The 17,887-nt window shown below is 41.6% G+C and overlaps 1 protein-coding gene across 9 annotated transcripts in view; it reads right to left on the bottom strand.

Moving 5' to 3' along the window:
- LPP (LIM domain containing preferred translocation partner in lipoma) overlaps positions 1 to 17,887 on the bottom strand; it is a 644,971-nt gene that overhangs the window by 439,272 nt on the left and 187,812 nt on the right. The window lies entirely within an intron of this gene.

The raw sequence follows: 17,887 nt of genomic DNA on the forward strand, positions 1-17,887 counted from the left end.
CCTTCTAATTCGAAAATTCAAAACCCAAGATTCAGAGAAGCTGGAGCAACTCTTCCAAGGTCACACAACCCCTAATATGTATCAGAGGACACATTCAAACCCAATTGTTCTGCCTTCAAAAAGTGTTTACAGTAGAAAACTTTCACGAAGCAAGTCTGTAAATCTATTGATTATTGGATAACTAGAGTGGCTAAAAGGTATGGAAATAGAGGAATAAAGAATCACTCTTCTAAGAGTCAGGGGAAAATCCTGCCATGGAAAATCACCATCAGTCGTGTGACCCCAGGCCACATTTCACAGCAATGGTTCTACTGGGCTAAATGATCAAGAAAATATTTACCCTCCCTGACTTCAGTCTTTCCAGCTCTACAATAGTAAGCCTTAAGAAGGTGATCTCCAAAATTCCCTCTCATTACATCATTTTATGTTCTATAATAGCACGGCAAGTCTGTGAAGTGTACCAGGCTCACAAAAAAATGTGTTCCTAAGGAGGTTTTCTCTAAGTCTCTGATGCTAACAGACTGGTTTCCGTCCAAAGCTAAGAGAAAGGGGCAAACAGTACTCTGAGACTTTGAGCTCAGAAATCTACTAAAAGTGGACAGCTGAATTTACAAAGATGAGACTTTGAGTGCCCAGTTCATAAAGGTTTTAAAATCCTAGTTTATGTCTTACTCCTTTACTAGGGAAACAGGGAGCATGGAAAAGTCACAGATACAAACTCTAATGAGGCCTAGCGATCTCTCCAGTGATACTTGAAATCTTCTCATTCCAAACCCACCACTGGTCCACAAGTTAACCGCTGTTTACTTGTCTGCACTCCCCCAACAGCTTGTTCCCACTTGTAATGAAATATGTAAAGACTATGTTTTAGTTATGTGTTTACAAGTCTGACGTGCCCATTAAACAGGTCATGGAATTTTATTAGCACTTTGAGGGATATTTAATTGATTTCAATTTTTTAAAAATTTTTTGCACTCTCCTTTATTAAAAATTCACTTTAAGGGGAGCCTGGGTGGTTCAGTCAGTTAAGCGCTTGCCTTCAGCTCAGGTCACGTTCTCAGGGTCCTGAGGTCAAGCCCCGTATCAGGTTCCCTGCTCAGCAGGGAGTCTACTTCTCCCTCTCCCTCTAGTCCTCCCCCTCCTTTGTTTTTGCTCTCTAACTCGCTCTCTTTAATAAATCAACAAAATCTTTTTTTAAAAATTCACTCTAATACCCCAATAAAAACAAAAAGAATAACAGAAAATGTCTGTTTTAGATATAAGTTGGAAAAGTTGAAATATTTAATTTTGTCCTCACTGAAGATGAGTCCACCACTGACAAACCTCAGGCCATATTTCCTTTGGACAATACTACATAAGACGGTGTGAAGCAATGTTTATTCAGGCCATATATCCCACTAAGAGTAATCATAGCTGCAAAACAGAGAGTTCATCTATACTTCAGCCTCCTGAACATTCCATCGCTCAAAAACCTGTTACCTGTCAAGTATGCTCTTTGTACCTTAATGTCACAGCTGCTGGTCATAAACTAGCTTAGAGCCTCTGCACAGTTTAGACACTGTAATTTGAATTAGAGTTTTGGTAATATTACTACAAGGTTTCCAATGTAATCTTTGTTGCCCTATTACTTAACCTTCATCTTAAATTTCTGCCAAACCCCAAATCTACTTTACTCTTAGGCTAAAACATAAGGATACTGTAAAATCAAATGAAAATGCCCAGATGTTGGACAAATAAAGGGGGAGAGTGAGAGAGACAGACACAGATTTTTAACCTTCAAGTACCACAAGATACAATTTTAGAAAACAAAGAGATTCAACTTCAACTTCATGAATCATCATATGCTCTGAAATAATAACTTTTGTTTAGCACCCGTCCAAGAGCCTGGAGAAATTTCTCAGTATTAAAAATCGTATGAAAAACAGGCTTCTCATTAGAATGTGTTATAAATTCAAATTATGTAAGAAAGGGTAGTTTTGCAACATCACATTTAATAGCAAAACAATTGAAACCATTTTCAACTGGTGACCTTTTTCTTAAGTCACGTTGGAAGTTGTTCCACTTTTATTCGAGATTTTGAAACAGAGACATAATCTGTGGAGGCACTGACCAATGGCAGCTGAGTAAAAACGAGCCAGGCTGTTTCGAAGAGGTTTCAGAATGACATCGGTGAATGTTATTCCCTTTTAAATTTCCCTTGATGAGAGCATTAACGTTGAGCCTTCTGCATTTTTATCAATTACTGACCACCATGCAAACTAGACAATGCACCACATGAAGAAAATACAGGCTGGCTAATACTCTGGGAAATCACACACACACACACCCACACACACACACACACGCACGCACGCGCACACACACACACACACACACACACACACACACACACACATTGTATACATTTGCAAGGTGGTAGGTAACAACACTCATCAATACAGAAGTTTAATATCCAAGAAACATGAAACTGTCCGTGAACATATTTCTTCTTATGTGGAGCTGAGGTTGAAACTTAACCACCATCTGTGAATTTGCTTGAACATATCTAATGACCAAGAATTCATTACCTCACAAGGCAGCCCCTTCCATGGCAGAAAACTGTAACTGCCAAAAGAATTATGTGTTCCCATGAAAAAGACCTATCAGTCCTACCTCTGCCCTCTGTGACCACAGGCCCTCTGACACAGAGCAGCGCTCCAGATATTTAAAATAATTTAAAATAGCTTGTTTTTAATTTTTCTTTTTTTACTTTTTAAATTTTCTACTGATTTCCTCAGTTTACTGGTTTCTGTGTTCCAAGTTTACAAGTCCAAACCCCCCACTTATTATTTTTGCAACTAGCCTTATGATTTTAGAATAATAACATAAAATTTTTGACCTCCAACCTGTAGTTCTCAAACTTTCTTTGGAAAAATAAATAAATAAATGTTTCCTTGTGCCAACTTTTTAAGAAAATCCCAAGAACAAAACAAACAAATTGATGGAGCAGTTCCTCCCACCTTATTTAAATGTTCGTCCTTTGGCAGAATACATTTCATCTTGAGGAGGCATGTCCAAAATGCGTCATTTCCCTAACCTTCCTATAGCAGCCATGCCAGGAGCCAGGCTGAAAATCTGCTGCTCTAATATTACAACAACAACGACTGTAAGTAAATAAAGAACAAAGATGACATCTCCCTTTATTTTCCTAGTGACTAATACAGAATCTGTTCTATCATCAATGCTCAGAAAGTGATTATTACATAAAAAGGAAGGTAAACATAAAGGTTTGGGAATGTAAAGAGTTAAAATATTTTTGCATCATGTTAGCTCACATTTCAAACACTGTCCTCCACAGTTCATTAAAATCAGGGTAACCAAACATCCAATGTATGCTTGTTGTTTTGATGTAATTATTAGCGATGTCCCTTTTCACTCTCAAAGGTGTCCCAGTTTAGATGGTAACTTATGTACAGTCATTTACTTATAACACTGTGATAATAAGATTTTGGTTGCTGAGTTCAAGAGAATTCTCAATATGATAGGGTCTTCTCCCAAAGGCTCCATATAGCCAAAGACCTCCCATACTTTAAATTATTACTGCCGTTGCTAAGAGGATTGAGCAATTAGCAGTGCTCAGGAGAGGAGTGTTTCGGGCTTCCCTGCTCCAGAGACATGTGCTTCCCGGTAAGAGAGAACGTACCAGAATGATTCTGCAGGAGTTGAAGAATGCAAGATAAAGCAAAATCTAGCAGAAGCTAGTATCAACGACCCTACTCACTCAGCCTTTCCGTTTAAGTAAAGAATATTGCCCTGGCAAAGAAAACCAGAATATTTACTTCAATTACATCCTTACCATCTGCCCATTCCTGTTCCCTACCCCAACCTATATTACCAGTGATTTTATCATGTCTGCTAGGCTTCAAGTAGAAGGACAACAAGTTGGCCTGATTCTTCGTTTGGAACAGAAAAAAACAAGGGAGTGGACAAGAAACTGAAATAAAATGTGTCCAAATTTATTCACTAGGATATAAGAGTAAAGGTGGGGGGGATTACTTATAATTGTTTTACATTTCTAAATAGGTACACAAGAGTTAAGGAAGATGAAGTCAAAAGCATTCAATGGAGTCCTACAGGCTATAAATCAATTTAATTTACTTTAAAGAAACTATTTTATATTGATTTCCATTGCAAATTCTAAATGTATATTCTAAGGGGCGGGGGAAGGGAGGAAGCACACAAGAGGGAAAGTTGACAACCCAGTGCCAAAGACGGAACTCCCCCTACACATGGTAAGCACTGTTATATCATAATATTGCATGTCTCCCTGTAGTACTTTCCAAGATGTTTGAAACCAAAACAGTTTAGAATACTCTCCCAGCCTAGGATCTTCCCTCCTTATGGCATTTTCTCTGATAAATAGGAATTTCCCTTAGGGATTCCCTAAAGTAAAGTGGTTGCATTACCTTCTGTTATATAATTAATTGCACTGACAGATAAAGGTCTCAAAGAACGTAATTATTACTCCATCCTCAGTGCACTATCTACAACGCACAGAGGCTTATGGAAGACATGCCCAAGTTGTGAAAACTGTAAGCCTTACTGTCTTGCATATGGTGGATTAGCGCTCAAACTTGCCATATTGCAGAGGATGTCTTGTAAGTAGGGCTTGATCCCAAAAGATGTTCTGCCAAAATATGCATACTGGCTTGAGATTTGGAAGACAAAAGTAAGACAAAGGCCATGTTCCTGCAGCTCTGGCTTACTTTCTTCTGGAAGCATGTCCAAGGGGATGGGAATTTTCTCCGTCCATACTCCCATATCCCATATTAGCGTTGTAGCTGCCAGCTATGACAGATGGGTGTCTGGACTCTATGTCTCAGGGTCCAGGTGCTACTTTCCTGACTTCTTATTCACAGTGCAGCATTCCTCAACCCAACAATTCTGTGGTAGCCTCTCGATTTTCTGCTGTTCAAATGGTGGAAAATATAATAATCTTGTGTGGGTCTGAGCTTCATTACTGAAAACTCAGCCTTGAGCCCGCTGTATACAATCCTTGCAATTATTTTGAAGCACCTAATACCGTGTCTTAAATCTTTCCTGCCTAATATACCTGGAGTGTTTGTTTCCCATAGTAAACCACAACTAAACCCTGCAACTCTCCTTAAAATTAAGTTTGCCGATAACAGTAATGGCACAATACCAACCAAGAGACAAGTTCAAATCCTTCACGGTACAAACAAATCCCGAGGGTCTATGCAAGTGCACTGATCATTGCTAGGGAGCAGAGCCATGCATGGAACCATCACAGCGCCAGCCCTCAGAGCCCCAAGTCTGGTGGGAAAAGGCATGCCACAGTGGGGACAGCACTCAGTGACATAGAGCAAACCCATAAGAAACCTCACCTAATCTCGGTGCTCTCGCCTCAGCTCTGTCACTAACTAGCCACTTTTCCTAATTAAGGGGGCTATGTGGATGAAAGTCCCCTTAAATTCTAACATTCCACATCTCTATAAGTCTTTGTACTCATGAGGGAATTTACTTGGATTCAAGTCCTAACAAAACTTCCTAAATTTCCAGTTCTCTAAATCTGAAGGTCAGAAGACAAAGGTCACATAATACACAGAACTCACACAGTTGAAATAGGAACAGGAATCAATGACCCCCAAATGTTATGTACGGTAGCAGCCTACAGCTAGTAAGCCACAGGGAGAAAAATCCAAAACTGTGGTTGCAATGCTGTTAAAAGTACCAGAGAACTAACACAGCTTCTTCAGGGTCTCTGTCTTCTTTGAAAATGTCTGCCTGACTGTCTGAAGAAGAGGGGAATATTTACATGTCCTTTCTTCTCTGAAAGTACTCAGGCCAGTAACAGTGAAAAAAGTAATAAGCTAAAGCACTAATGCTTAGATCTCTCAAGAAAAGTCATTAATTTCTTCATGTCCCAGACAAGAAAATCTCTGAAACTCATTAAAGAGAAGCAGTTTTGAGGACAGACAGAAAAATGTCAGGAGAAACATGGTCACACATCGAAAGGCAGCTGTGGTACCAGCTCCAATGGTGGCCTCAGGCCAGCACCTCCCAGACCACACTGGGCCTTCCTTTCCTCATCTGCAAAATGGGGACAACCCACCCTGCTCCGATTACTTCGCAGGTGATTAAGGAGACCAGGTGAAACACTGAACACGAGAACATTCCATAAGCAGCAGATGATGTACGTGAAGACGGGTCACTAACAGAGGAATGTCAAACAAAAGCAGTACTCTTCAAGCCCAAAGCAGCAAAAGGAAATATAAGTATAGCCATATTTTTACAATCTTATAATCTGGAGGAAGAAATGGTGATCAGAATTGTGACAAACAATCAAGTCCAAAAGAGAAGAGAAACCAGCTCAGCTCTGTCATAATTGTCTCAGTTCCTGTGGCACATACAACAATGGAAAGATTGCAGGGAGGGGCAGGGACAGCCTTTGTGCAGACAGCACATGAAGGCCATGGACATGCTGGACCAGGAAAGTGACATTTCCACCTCGGTAATTATAATAATCTCACAGTGTACGTCCTCTAAGAATCTTTGTGTGGCTCTGTGCATGCGATTTCATCATTTTCTCCGTTGCATCTCTTGGAAAATAGAAATATCTCTCATAACTCAGGGGTGAAACAGAACACTGACCGTTCTGTGAAACTGTACAAGGGGAGGGTGTAAGGCCCAAGGTCTAGGTTTGCTCACCAGGATGGACAGAAATGCAAATACAGACCTTGCCCGTGGCTGGATTTCAGGATCCCAGGCGCACAGGCAGGCTCGGGTCATTTGGGCAACAGTGAACTTTCAAGGTGGCGGAGAGCCTAAGCAGTCAGTGAACAAACCAAAATCTGAGCTCGGGCCCAAGAGGCAAAGTAGTGGCAAAGTAATTCTCCATCTTCAGTCTATTGGCAAGCAGCCTGCTTAGGACTCAGTTAAGGGAGGAGCTGAAAATCCACTCCCAGACCCATAGACACAAACTGACAAGAAGAGTTATGTGTGGCCAAGCAAAATGGCACCCCACTGGAATGCAATGGGCTGGAATTACCCAATCGATGTCCAGGGCTGTAGGACATCAAGTGACAAGATGCTAAAATAAGACAAATTAACTCTACCTGTAATTCACCAAAGAAGAGGCCTCAGTGGCAAACAAATAGAGCAAAATAAATAAATAAAAATAAAATACACACACATTTACACAACTCTGGTAGAAGGAAGATACAAGAGAGTGCAACAATGAGATAGTGCTTTTCACACAGAGTATGGTAAAAAAATTTAAAAAGTCAGAAATTTTACTTTGGGTATAGCTGTGTGTGGAAAGTGACACGCAAAATGTTATGTTTCCTCTTACAAATGAATATTGTGGGGGCGCCAGGTGGGCTCAGTCAGTTAAGAATCCGACTCTTGATTTCCGCTCAGGTCATGATTTCAGCGTCCTGGGATCGAGCCCCATGTCTGGCTGCCCAGTGAGCAGGGAGTCTGCTGGAGATTCTCTCTCACTCTCCCTCTACCCCTTCCTCTAGCTAAATAAATAAATCTTTAAAAATAAATAAGAAAGTAAATAAATGCATGTGTGTCAATGCAAGTATTTGACGTATATTTGATGCCACGTCTGCTCCAATGGCAGAGCTGAGTGGCTCTGATGACAGAGACAACCTGGCCCTCAAAGTCTAAAATAGTTACTCTCCGACCCTCTGCAGACAAATTTTGCAAACCCCCAGTTTTAAACTAAAAATGGTATTGTTTCCATTTACTACAGATATAATAAATCTGTTCTTTCTTCCTCAGCCTTTTCTGGCTACTGCTTAACATACCCTGTAATTCCTATCAGGGTCTATTTGGACCATTTTCATTAATACCAACTACCCCAAGGCCATTAGAAGAATAATCCCTCCTCCTCAGAATGTTTCCAGGCGTTGCTTGACTGCATCTTCAGTTCCACGCCCAGGTGCTCTGCATAGCTGGAGGTTCTGCACGGCAGCAGTCTCTTATCCCAGCACCAACACCACCACGTCAATGAGGGCTGCTTTCTAATGTGCTTCAGCATCTGCGGCTGGTCCCCGTTCCTCATTACTCCTGTTCATCAAATTTCTCTCAGCTCTTTTGCCTAGGTTTTCATGAAGACAGTTTTAGAATTTAACTCTGAGAAGAGTCGAGAACAATAAACTTGGAAGTTGTGCTGAGATGACATGAAATGTAGAGGGGAAACAAACTGCTTCACCACCTCTGTATTTCCATGTAGGAATAAGATGCGGCTTTCCATTTACTCAAGGGGCCCTTCACGGGACTCAAAAAGTTCTAGAACCTCTTCTTCATGCAAGCCATGTACCATTCTCATTAAAATATGGTCTCTTTGTTTTGCAGTGAATAGGCTCCCAAAGATGGCAAAGTATTCATTTTCAAATGCCATATACAAAATGTAACTACACACGAGACATGAGGAGACATGCTTAACCTTACAATAACCAAAGAAATGCTAATACCAAGGAAACGACGTATCTAGTGCTGGCACAACTGGCAAGATTCTGACTCACTCACACATTCCTGCTGCAGTTATGGAAACATCCCTTTGAGAACACAAGCCATCAGTGGATTTGAACGACCACAAAAAGTTAACCTCTGACCCTGATACCTCCATCCTCCGACACCATGTTTAAAATTTTTGATGGACTACGCTACATTTATGCATAATAATGGTAATCACAGCAATACATAAAAATAATGGCATAATTAAGTAAGATATGGTATAACCACTCAATGAAATATTAAACAGATTTTAAAATTGTAATCATTCAAGAATATGCAGTGATACAGAAAATACTTAATGTATGATGCCAAGTGATACACAGCACTATGGTAATTTATGCTAATGGCTGGAGATTGCAAGGGAATACACAAAAATGATAGATTATACCTGTATCTGGGTGGTGGAATTATGGGTGACATTTTTTTCTATTAAGTGTTCTGAGCCTTACACAACATTACAACATTATTTATACAATTAAAAAAATAAAACAGAGCAGGCCAGTTTTCAGGTATCTTCCAGATCAACAGTTTGCAACTCTTTTGTTACTAAAGGGGGGGAAATGAGGCACAGGCAAGTGCACCAGCTTTCTGAAGACGCACAGACCAAGTCACAGGAAGAACCAGCCCTACAGCCCAGGTCTCAAGACTGGAGAGGTGATATTCTTTCCTACACATACTCCGTGGTGTCATTTTTCTAGGGGCAAAACCAACTTTGGGGTCATTTTAATATTCTTACATATTATAAATATGTAAATGAAAAGAGCAATGTTCAGTTACCTCTCTAAGAGAGCAAGTGCTTTAAACATCTTACCAAATGTTTTGATTAGCTGGAGGTTAAATGAAAATTCTATTCTAAGTATGGGTATTCCACAGAGGATTCGTCTAGTTAACTCTTAACCAACGAAGGGGTCAAGGCCACAGACTCCCCCAGGCAGTGGAAAATTCACGTATCTCCTTCAACACCCCCCCAAAACTTACCTACTAATAGTCCACTGTGAACTGGGAACCTTAGCAATGTCAGAAACAGTCGATAACACATATTCTGTAAGTTACATATATTATACACTGCATTCTCACCATAGAGGAAGCTGGAGAAAAGGAAATGCTACTAAGAAAATCCTCAGGAAGAGAAAACACATTCACCATACTGTGCTGTCCTTATCTTTTAAAAATCCATTTAAGTGGATCCACACAGTTCAAACCTGTGTTGTTCAAGAGCCAACGGTAAGTCTTTCTACAAAAGCTTGCTCACTACGAAGCTTGCTTGTGTAGAAGTACTACCTCCCTCATAAAGTCACAAAGCAACCTCAGCGCTAAAGGAAGCTTAACAAAAAAGATAAACTTCAGTTGTGGATGTTCACTTTCGGTCTCAACTTACAATATCTCACTCCAGGACAGAAAAATCCCTTCCAAATTCAAAAGTTAATGAGACACAGCCTGACAACACATTTGGCAGAGAGGTGTTTATGTACCTGTATACACAATGGATAACCATAATTAGTTTCTAATATCCTGTAATGTCTAAAGACAACATTTGGAGCCCACATGCATTTCGAACCTTCTGTGAATTCTGAGGGGTTCTAATTAGGTCCCAGTGGAGGTAATATTTAGAAAGTAACAGGGTAAAAGAAATCATCTAATAAAAAACAGTAAGAATAAATGGTTAATAAGGCAGAGAGACTGTGTGTGTGTGCGTGTGTCCACACACTAGGATTTAAGCATTATCCACTGAAGGCACGTCTGAGCGACCATCTCCAGCAACTGGCCAGACAGTTTCCTATTTCCTGATATGCCACAGACCTTTCTCCTTGATCCCTACGGTTTTCTAAACATCAAGATACGTATCAATCACCCTACCAACTGCTTTTATTGGTCACCTTCTGAAAAAAATGAGTAAGTCTTTCAGTCTGTTTGGTACTATTCAAATCGCAGTAAAATAAAAATTGAAGGGCCAGGGGCTAGGGTGAGGCAGAGATCTGGTAACATTTTACACAGTATAAAAACAGATACATATAAATATATTAAAATTAAATATATTCCCATAAGTATATGATAATTACAGATAAAATATACATTGTATATAAAGAACCTCAGCAGAAAGCATGAATTACTCCACACACTGGCAACGTCCTCACTCTTGTTTATTCTTTGCTTCTCACATATTCCTCTAATACAAAGTTTTGTGCTTTTAATGTGGGACGTGTCCTAGCCAGCTGGCATTACAACCTTCCTGCTAAAATGCCTGTCTCCTCCCCCAGACATAAAGGACCTTGATACTTCAGCAGAAACTGTATTTGAATCCTGTTTTCAAGTCATAAAGCATCTTACACAGTGCCTGATAAAGAAAATACATTTTATTAGGTAAAATATTTAGCTATTGGGGGCATGCTAAGAAGGTGAGGAGAACGTAGAGAACACTGAGAAGGCTAATACCAAAAATATCAATTAAGATGGGTATGTGTCCACACTACCCACAGTTACCACACTAACGCACATACTAAGTTTTCCAGGAAACGCAACAAAATATTTTCTGGGTCCCGTGTCCTCCCTGAATGCACCACAGCAGGGTGAAAAAGGAAGTACAATGGAAGCGACAGGAGAACGGAACTGGATTCAAAGACAGAATCCTCCTAAAACTGAATATCTGAAAGAAGTCAGTAATTTCACAGTAAGAACTTAAAAAAAAATAAAATAAACACAAGCAAGAAGCCAGACACCAGTAGGCCTCAGCGGAAAGCAGAGAACGTGCACTGGTGATAAACCAGCACCATGCTGTCTAGAACCAAATATGGATGAACCCTGTCTGGGCCTGGAGTTTTCTGTCAGGCAGCTGGGCCCTCTGTTCCTATGGGGTTTTAAGTGTCCACAGAGACAGTGAAGGCACCACGGCTGGGGCAGAGTCAGACTCCCAGGAGACACAACCATGCATGGCAGGAAGAGGGCACCCGTGCAGAGGGTAAGGGAAGGGGGTCAGTAAAGTCAAAGAATAAACTTTCTATGGAGAAGTTAATATCCCACTAACATCTGGGAAAAACTCTTCAAAAAAAAAAAATGCTAAACAATTAAAAAATAATAACACCCTAATTATTACCATGTAATCAACATGTCACATGCACATTGTTTTGGGTGTTGAAGAGGCTATAAAAGGAAAAGTGTGTATAAATCCAAAGGCGCCTAGAGTTTACCTAGAGAATGAAAAACACATCATAAGTACTATATATGTTAGTGTGGAAAAAAGACAATTTGTTTTTTCTTTTTCTTTTTCTTTTTTTCCCTAACATGGAGCTTGAACTCACGACCCTGAGATCAAGATCTGAGCGGAGATCAAGAATCGGACACTCAAATGACCGAGCCACCCAAGTGCCCTAAAAGATGATTTCCTCCAAGACCCCTTTTAAAGAGCTTTCATATCTATTACAGTAGTTAAAAAGTACACAGCAACTCTGTGACAAAGACAAGACAGACATTATTAACTCATTTTTACAGACTTGGAATTTGATGTTGAGAAAATCAATCGATCAATCATATAAACAGCGAATGACAAAGCCCGGATACAGAGAACAAGACTACAGATTCTGAAACAAACAGGAGTTCCACTTTATCATGACCCCTCCCTTCCAGCTTTACTAAATACACAGGGGACCCGGGTGAACGGGGGAAGAAAAGACAAAAGGACGTGTACAGGAGGCCAGAGACTGGTGGACCTGGCCCGAGTTACTAAAAGGAGGAAGGGCTACTGCGGAAATGGGACCAGAGACAGGTGCCAGCTCTGGAAGGAAAGGAGGCAGAGGCCTTGCTCCTCTCCAGATCCTTTGAGCAATCTCCTCTACTGCTCTTGTTTTTGTCACAGCCTGATGTTCCCAACTCCAGTCCTGACCTTTCTTCTAAACTCCAGGCCAGAACACTCAGCAATTCATTTCCACAAGCCTCAGATCTGAAAAACTTCTTAAAACCTCCCATCTACTCCGGGCCCGCAGAAATGTGCAGCTTCCTTCAGCACTGCCTATTTTAATGATGAGCACCAACCAGCCCCCAAAATCAGAGATCGAGGGGCCCACGCTGTACTAGGGGGAGGCACTGGTTTCAGGTACCTTGCCTTTCCTCAACATGGTTTCAGGTATGACAGCTCCCGGGAGGGTCCTCTAGAGGGTACTGGAGAGTTGGACAGTCCTCAGGTCCCCAACCGTAAAGTCATGTTAGACCTAATAAAATACCCGATTACTAATAATTCCATCCCAGCTCTGAATGACGGGAGTATTCAACAGTGCTTGTTGAAGAAAGAAAGGAGAGACAGAAAAGGGAGGGGGGAGAAAGGAGACAACAAAAAGGGAGGGAAGAACAAGAAGATATTCAGTGGCAGAACCAAAGGTCAAAATGGAGCATGCTTAATTTCATTTAAAGATTTTATTCACTGATTTGAAAGGGGGTGGGGAGAAAGAGAGAGAGAGAAGAGGACTCACTGATGAGTACAGAGCCTGATGTGGGGCTCCAACCCAGGACCCTGAGATCACAACTGGGCCAAAGGCAGACGCCCAACCGCCTAAGCCACCCAGGGGCTCCGCATGTTTAATTTAATTTAAAACTCTGTGTTGACATCTCATGATCTGACTTCGGGTTTGTACCACAGCCACATGCTGGTGAATGTGTGCCTGTAATCACAGCACCACCGGGGACGTGTTTCTGGATCTCTAGAACCCAGTTATTAGACGAGGGCCTGTCAACTCCAGGGCCTAAAACATGCAGACCAGAACAACGCAAAGGATGTGCAGGTTAAGGACACATGAGAGTGAGGACCACAGGCTCCGGCTTCAGACCCCACAGTCCGAAACTGGGTTTTGTCACTTCCTAGCTCCACGACCTTGGGCAGGTCGACAGAATTCTGTACTTACTTTCCTAATCCATGAAGATGAGTTGTAAAGGTTTAATGGAATAAGTAAGGAGCTCAAAAATATTCATGGAAAAAAGAAATTCCTCTTTGGAGGGACACAAAGCTGCTGAGATTCTGACAGAGATGGGGGTGAGAATACACCCCCACTCAAACACCGAGAATTATGCCAACAATTTCAGGAGACTCGTGGGCCACTAACCCTTCACTTCATAGTCCTTCAACCAGATCGTCTCTCAAATCCCTCCTCTCGCAAAAGCCTGTGACGTGAGCAGCACAGAAACAAGCACTGAGGAATTTCTGTAGGCTTCTAGAGAAGTTACATTGAGGTCTTAACCCTCCAGATCAATATTGGGAAGTGGGGCCTTTGGGAGAGAATTAGGCTTTGATGAGGGCAGGGCCCAAATGATGAAACTAGTGCCCTTTTAAGAAAAGATCCCAGAGAGCTTGTCCCATCTCCCCCTCTGCCCTGTGAGGACACAGTGAGAAGGTGGCCTTCTACAAACCCGGAAGAGAGCTCTCACTAGACCCCGAACGGAACCACACCCTGATCTCTGATCTCAGACTTCTAGCCTCCAGAACCACAAAAAAGTAAATGAAGCAATAAATACAATTCTGTTGTTTAGGACACTCAGGCTATGACATTTTGTTATAGCAACCCGCCCTGACACAGACTCTTTACCCAAAAAGCCTGCCTATAGAGGCAACCAAAGGGGCGAGAGAGGGCCTGTTTCCTCGTGATGTGATAAAATATACATAGCGGGCTTTACCACGAAAACACTGCCTCATCCCAAGTGCTGAGGGAAGAGCATTTTTAACTATAACCTAAGCAGGTTTATTTTTCCACATGCTTCTAATAGTTTAAACAATAACTATAACAGAGAGAGTCATATGCACTTCTTCTTACTCCAGCTAACAAACATAAAGAAAATAAGAGGCAACAGACTAGGAGGAAAAAGTACCTGGGAATTAGGTATCATTAATCTCATACTTTGGCTCACCACAGCTAACCTGGGTGACCTTACAGTATTAATTATCAATGTTTCTTCATATTATATCCATCAAGTCATATTACTTCCCTTTCAAAACCATCTGCATCCGGAAAAAAAACTTCAAACTTATTCATCCTACTCGTCATATTCTGCTTTCAAATTCTATTTCCGACTACATTTCCCATAATACATCCCCCCCATAGGCCCTACACTGTGGAGTCCATCCAAAATTCTACTATCAACCTCTCAAACGCACTCCATACCTTCTAAGAAGGTCTCTGTGTTAGCTCACGCTATCATTTTGCATCATTTGGGGGCAAACCTTCTTCCACTCTTCAGCAATCAAACACCTACTCATCGTGCCACAGCAAGGATAAGACTGGAAACCGCCATACTAAGTGAAAGAACCCAGTTACAGAAGATCACCTATTACATGATTTCATTCACAGGAGATATCCAGAATGGGCCACGCTACAAAACAGAAAGCAGATTAGTGGCTGCTCAGGACTAGGTGAAGGAGGTTTGTGGAAGTAAGGGGTCACTGCCAACGGGTGTGGATTTCTTTTTGAGGTGGGGAAGATGTTCAAAAATTGATTTTTCATGACGTTTGTACAACTCTGCGAATATAATAAAAACCACTGAGTTGTATGCTTTAAAAAAGTTACTGTATGATCTATGAATTAGATCTCAATAAAGCTCTTATTAAGAAAGAAAGAAAGAAAGAAAAAAAAAAAGAAAGAAAGAAAGAAAGAAAGAAAGAAAGATGGGTGCCTGGGTGGCTCAGTGGGTTAAGCCGCTGCCTTCGGCTCAGGTCATGATCTCAGGGTCCTGGGATCGAGCCCCGCATCGGGCTCTCTGCTCAGCAGGGAGTCTGCTTCCTCCTCTCTGCCTCTCTGCCTACTTGTGATCTCTCTCTGTCAAATAAATAAATAAAATCTTTAAAAAAAAAAAAAAAGAAAGAGAAAGAAAGAGAGAGAAAAAGGGAAGAAGGAAGGAAGAAAGGAAGGGGGAGTGGGGAAGGAAAAGAAAAAACAGAAAGAAGAAAAGAAAGAAAGAAAAAAGACGTACCCATACACCTAGGCTCTTTGAATGTTAAGATAAATTTATTCTCTCCACCCTGTCAGAGATAAAATCCATCAATTGAGCTCCCTTAGAATGTTATTTGTACCTTCGGTTAACATCTCTCATTCTAGCTGGCAATATAATTATGTTTATTTCTTCCCGTGTCTGCCTCCCCCACTAAACTATGAGTGCTTTCAGAGAAAAACAAACCTGTGCCAGACACTTCCATAGCCAGGCCTCTGCTAACCGTTAGTTTCTTTTGTGCACATTAGACAAGCGCGCCTGGTCTTGGGTGGGCAAACAGAGGGAGGGAGGACTTGAGTTCCACTCGCCCTCCGGCCATCGAGCATGACATAATCTGAAGGTCAGTAAGCAGCCGCTCTGCCTCTACCCTCTTTCTCACCTCCAAAAGTCCAGTAAAATACTTAACCTCAGCGAGACACTCTCGATAAATAAGTTAATACCTGCAGAAGGAAAATGATACATCTGAAACCATGTCGAACAACAAGACACTCCCAGATTTCAGCAGAAAGCTCAAGGCATTCATATTTGGGTTTCTCTTTACCAGTTATTTGTTTTGGTGTTTCTCAACAATGACATTAAAAAAAAAAAAAATGTTTGTCTTACTAATTGGACTCAAAGACCTTGGGCATACATATGAAATACAGTGAATTATTTTAACACATTTAAGTAGTAAGGAAAAACAAAATATTTTTCTTAAGTCAATTTACAATTGCTAAAACAGGTCATGATATTATAAAAGCCTGCCATTTTTAGAGGGGGCAGCAAATATATACTTGTATATATGCATATATATATTTATATATGCACGTGTGTGTGTGTGTGTGCGCGTGTGTGTGTGTGTATATATATATATATATATATATATATATATATATGAATTTTAGCAGCAACCCAGGTTGATGCTCTCAACTTCCACATTTGACCTGAGTCCTGACCATTGCGTACCTCAGATGAGAGATGTCTATGCCCAAGCCCACTCTCCAGTGCCCATCTTTACCTAGTTAACTCCACTTCTTTGGGGAAATATACCTCGACCACAAACCAGGCCAAAAACACAAAGTGTTTAATATTCTCACAATAGCCTGCACCTGTGCTTTGTGGCATGTACCACAACCATAATCACATAAGTATCTGTGAAATTATGAATGTGGTCATCATCATTCTTGGACCAGAAACCCCGTGATGAGAGGGCCTGTATCTGCCTAGTACCCACAGTTCTGGTTAAAGGCCTGTTAGTTGGTCACAGCAGGCACTCAAGAACTAGTGTTTGATTGAATTAATGACCCCTCCCTGATCAAAGTATTAGGTTCTTGAAAACAGGGATTCGGCAGGGTGGGGGGGTGGGGTGCCTGGGTGGCTCAGTCAGTTAAGAATCTACCTTCAGAACAGAACATGATCCCAGGGTACTGGGATCAAGACCCACGTCCAGCTCCCCACTCAGTGGGAGGTTGGCTTGTCTCGCCCTCTACCTGCTGCTCCCCCTGCTTGTGCTCTCTCATTCTCTGTCAAATAAATAAAATCTTTTTAAAAAAATTTTTTAAAAGAAAACAGGGATTGTGTTTAATTCATTTTGGTATCAACTACCATGCCTGGTTCAGTGTCTATAGATAATATCACATAATTCACATGCAGGCAGACGAATAAAGAAGCTGCAGAGTGGGTCACACTATTCATGGTGTACTCCTGGTACAACAGCACACTTGCATGGGTTAGGAGCAAAGGGCAACTGTCCAAGAAAGCTGGACCCAGTAAGAGTGGTTGGAATAGCACCACACCAACACAGAAGGCAGAGACAGAGACGGAAGATGTCCGCAGTCTAAGATTGATGTCAGTTTCCTTGGGTTTCTAAGGGTCCATTTTCTACCAACTCCCACGGGTGTGACTCTTTTCCCAGATGCAACTAGGCTCCAACTCTTGTGTTGCAGCAAGAAAACCAGGCCTTTAGAAATAATAAAATCACTCAGAGCAAAACCAAAGCTGGAGCAGCCAAGGCTGGCAGAGTTAAGCAACCGTGAGAAGGTCAGAGTGCGCACGCCCTACAGAAAACAAACAGGCTGTGGCTAGAATCACATCTCCCCTGCGGAGACTTGTCCGGTGTCGTGCCCCAGCAGCCTCTTCAAGTGGTTTCTGATGTGAAAAGGTCACGCTGCCAAACACAGTTTAGGTAGATGCCAGCAGCAGGCCTCCCTGAGGGGTTGGAAGAGTTGGGGGGTGGTAGAAAAAATGTCTGGGGAAAGGGGGACACAAGCGAGGGCCACGCCTTGAATCAGTGGCTGGCATCCACATTCCGGTGCTGCAAACCTGGCAGTCAAGATGCTGGGGAGCTAACTGGGCACTTAAATGAAAAGAAGACCCACGACCCGAAAGAGAGCACTGATAACCACGAAGCTGATTAGAC

This window comes from Mustela erminea, chromosome 1 (genome assembly GCF_009829155.1).
Source record: "Mustela erminea isolate mMusErm1 chromosome 1, mMusErm1.Pri, whole genome shotgun sequence".
Taxonomy (NCBI): Eukaryota; Metazoa; Chordata; class Mammalia; order Carnivora; family Mustelidae; genus Mustela; species Mustela erminea.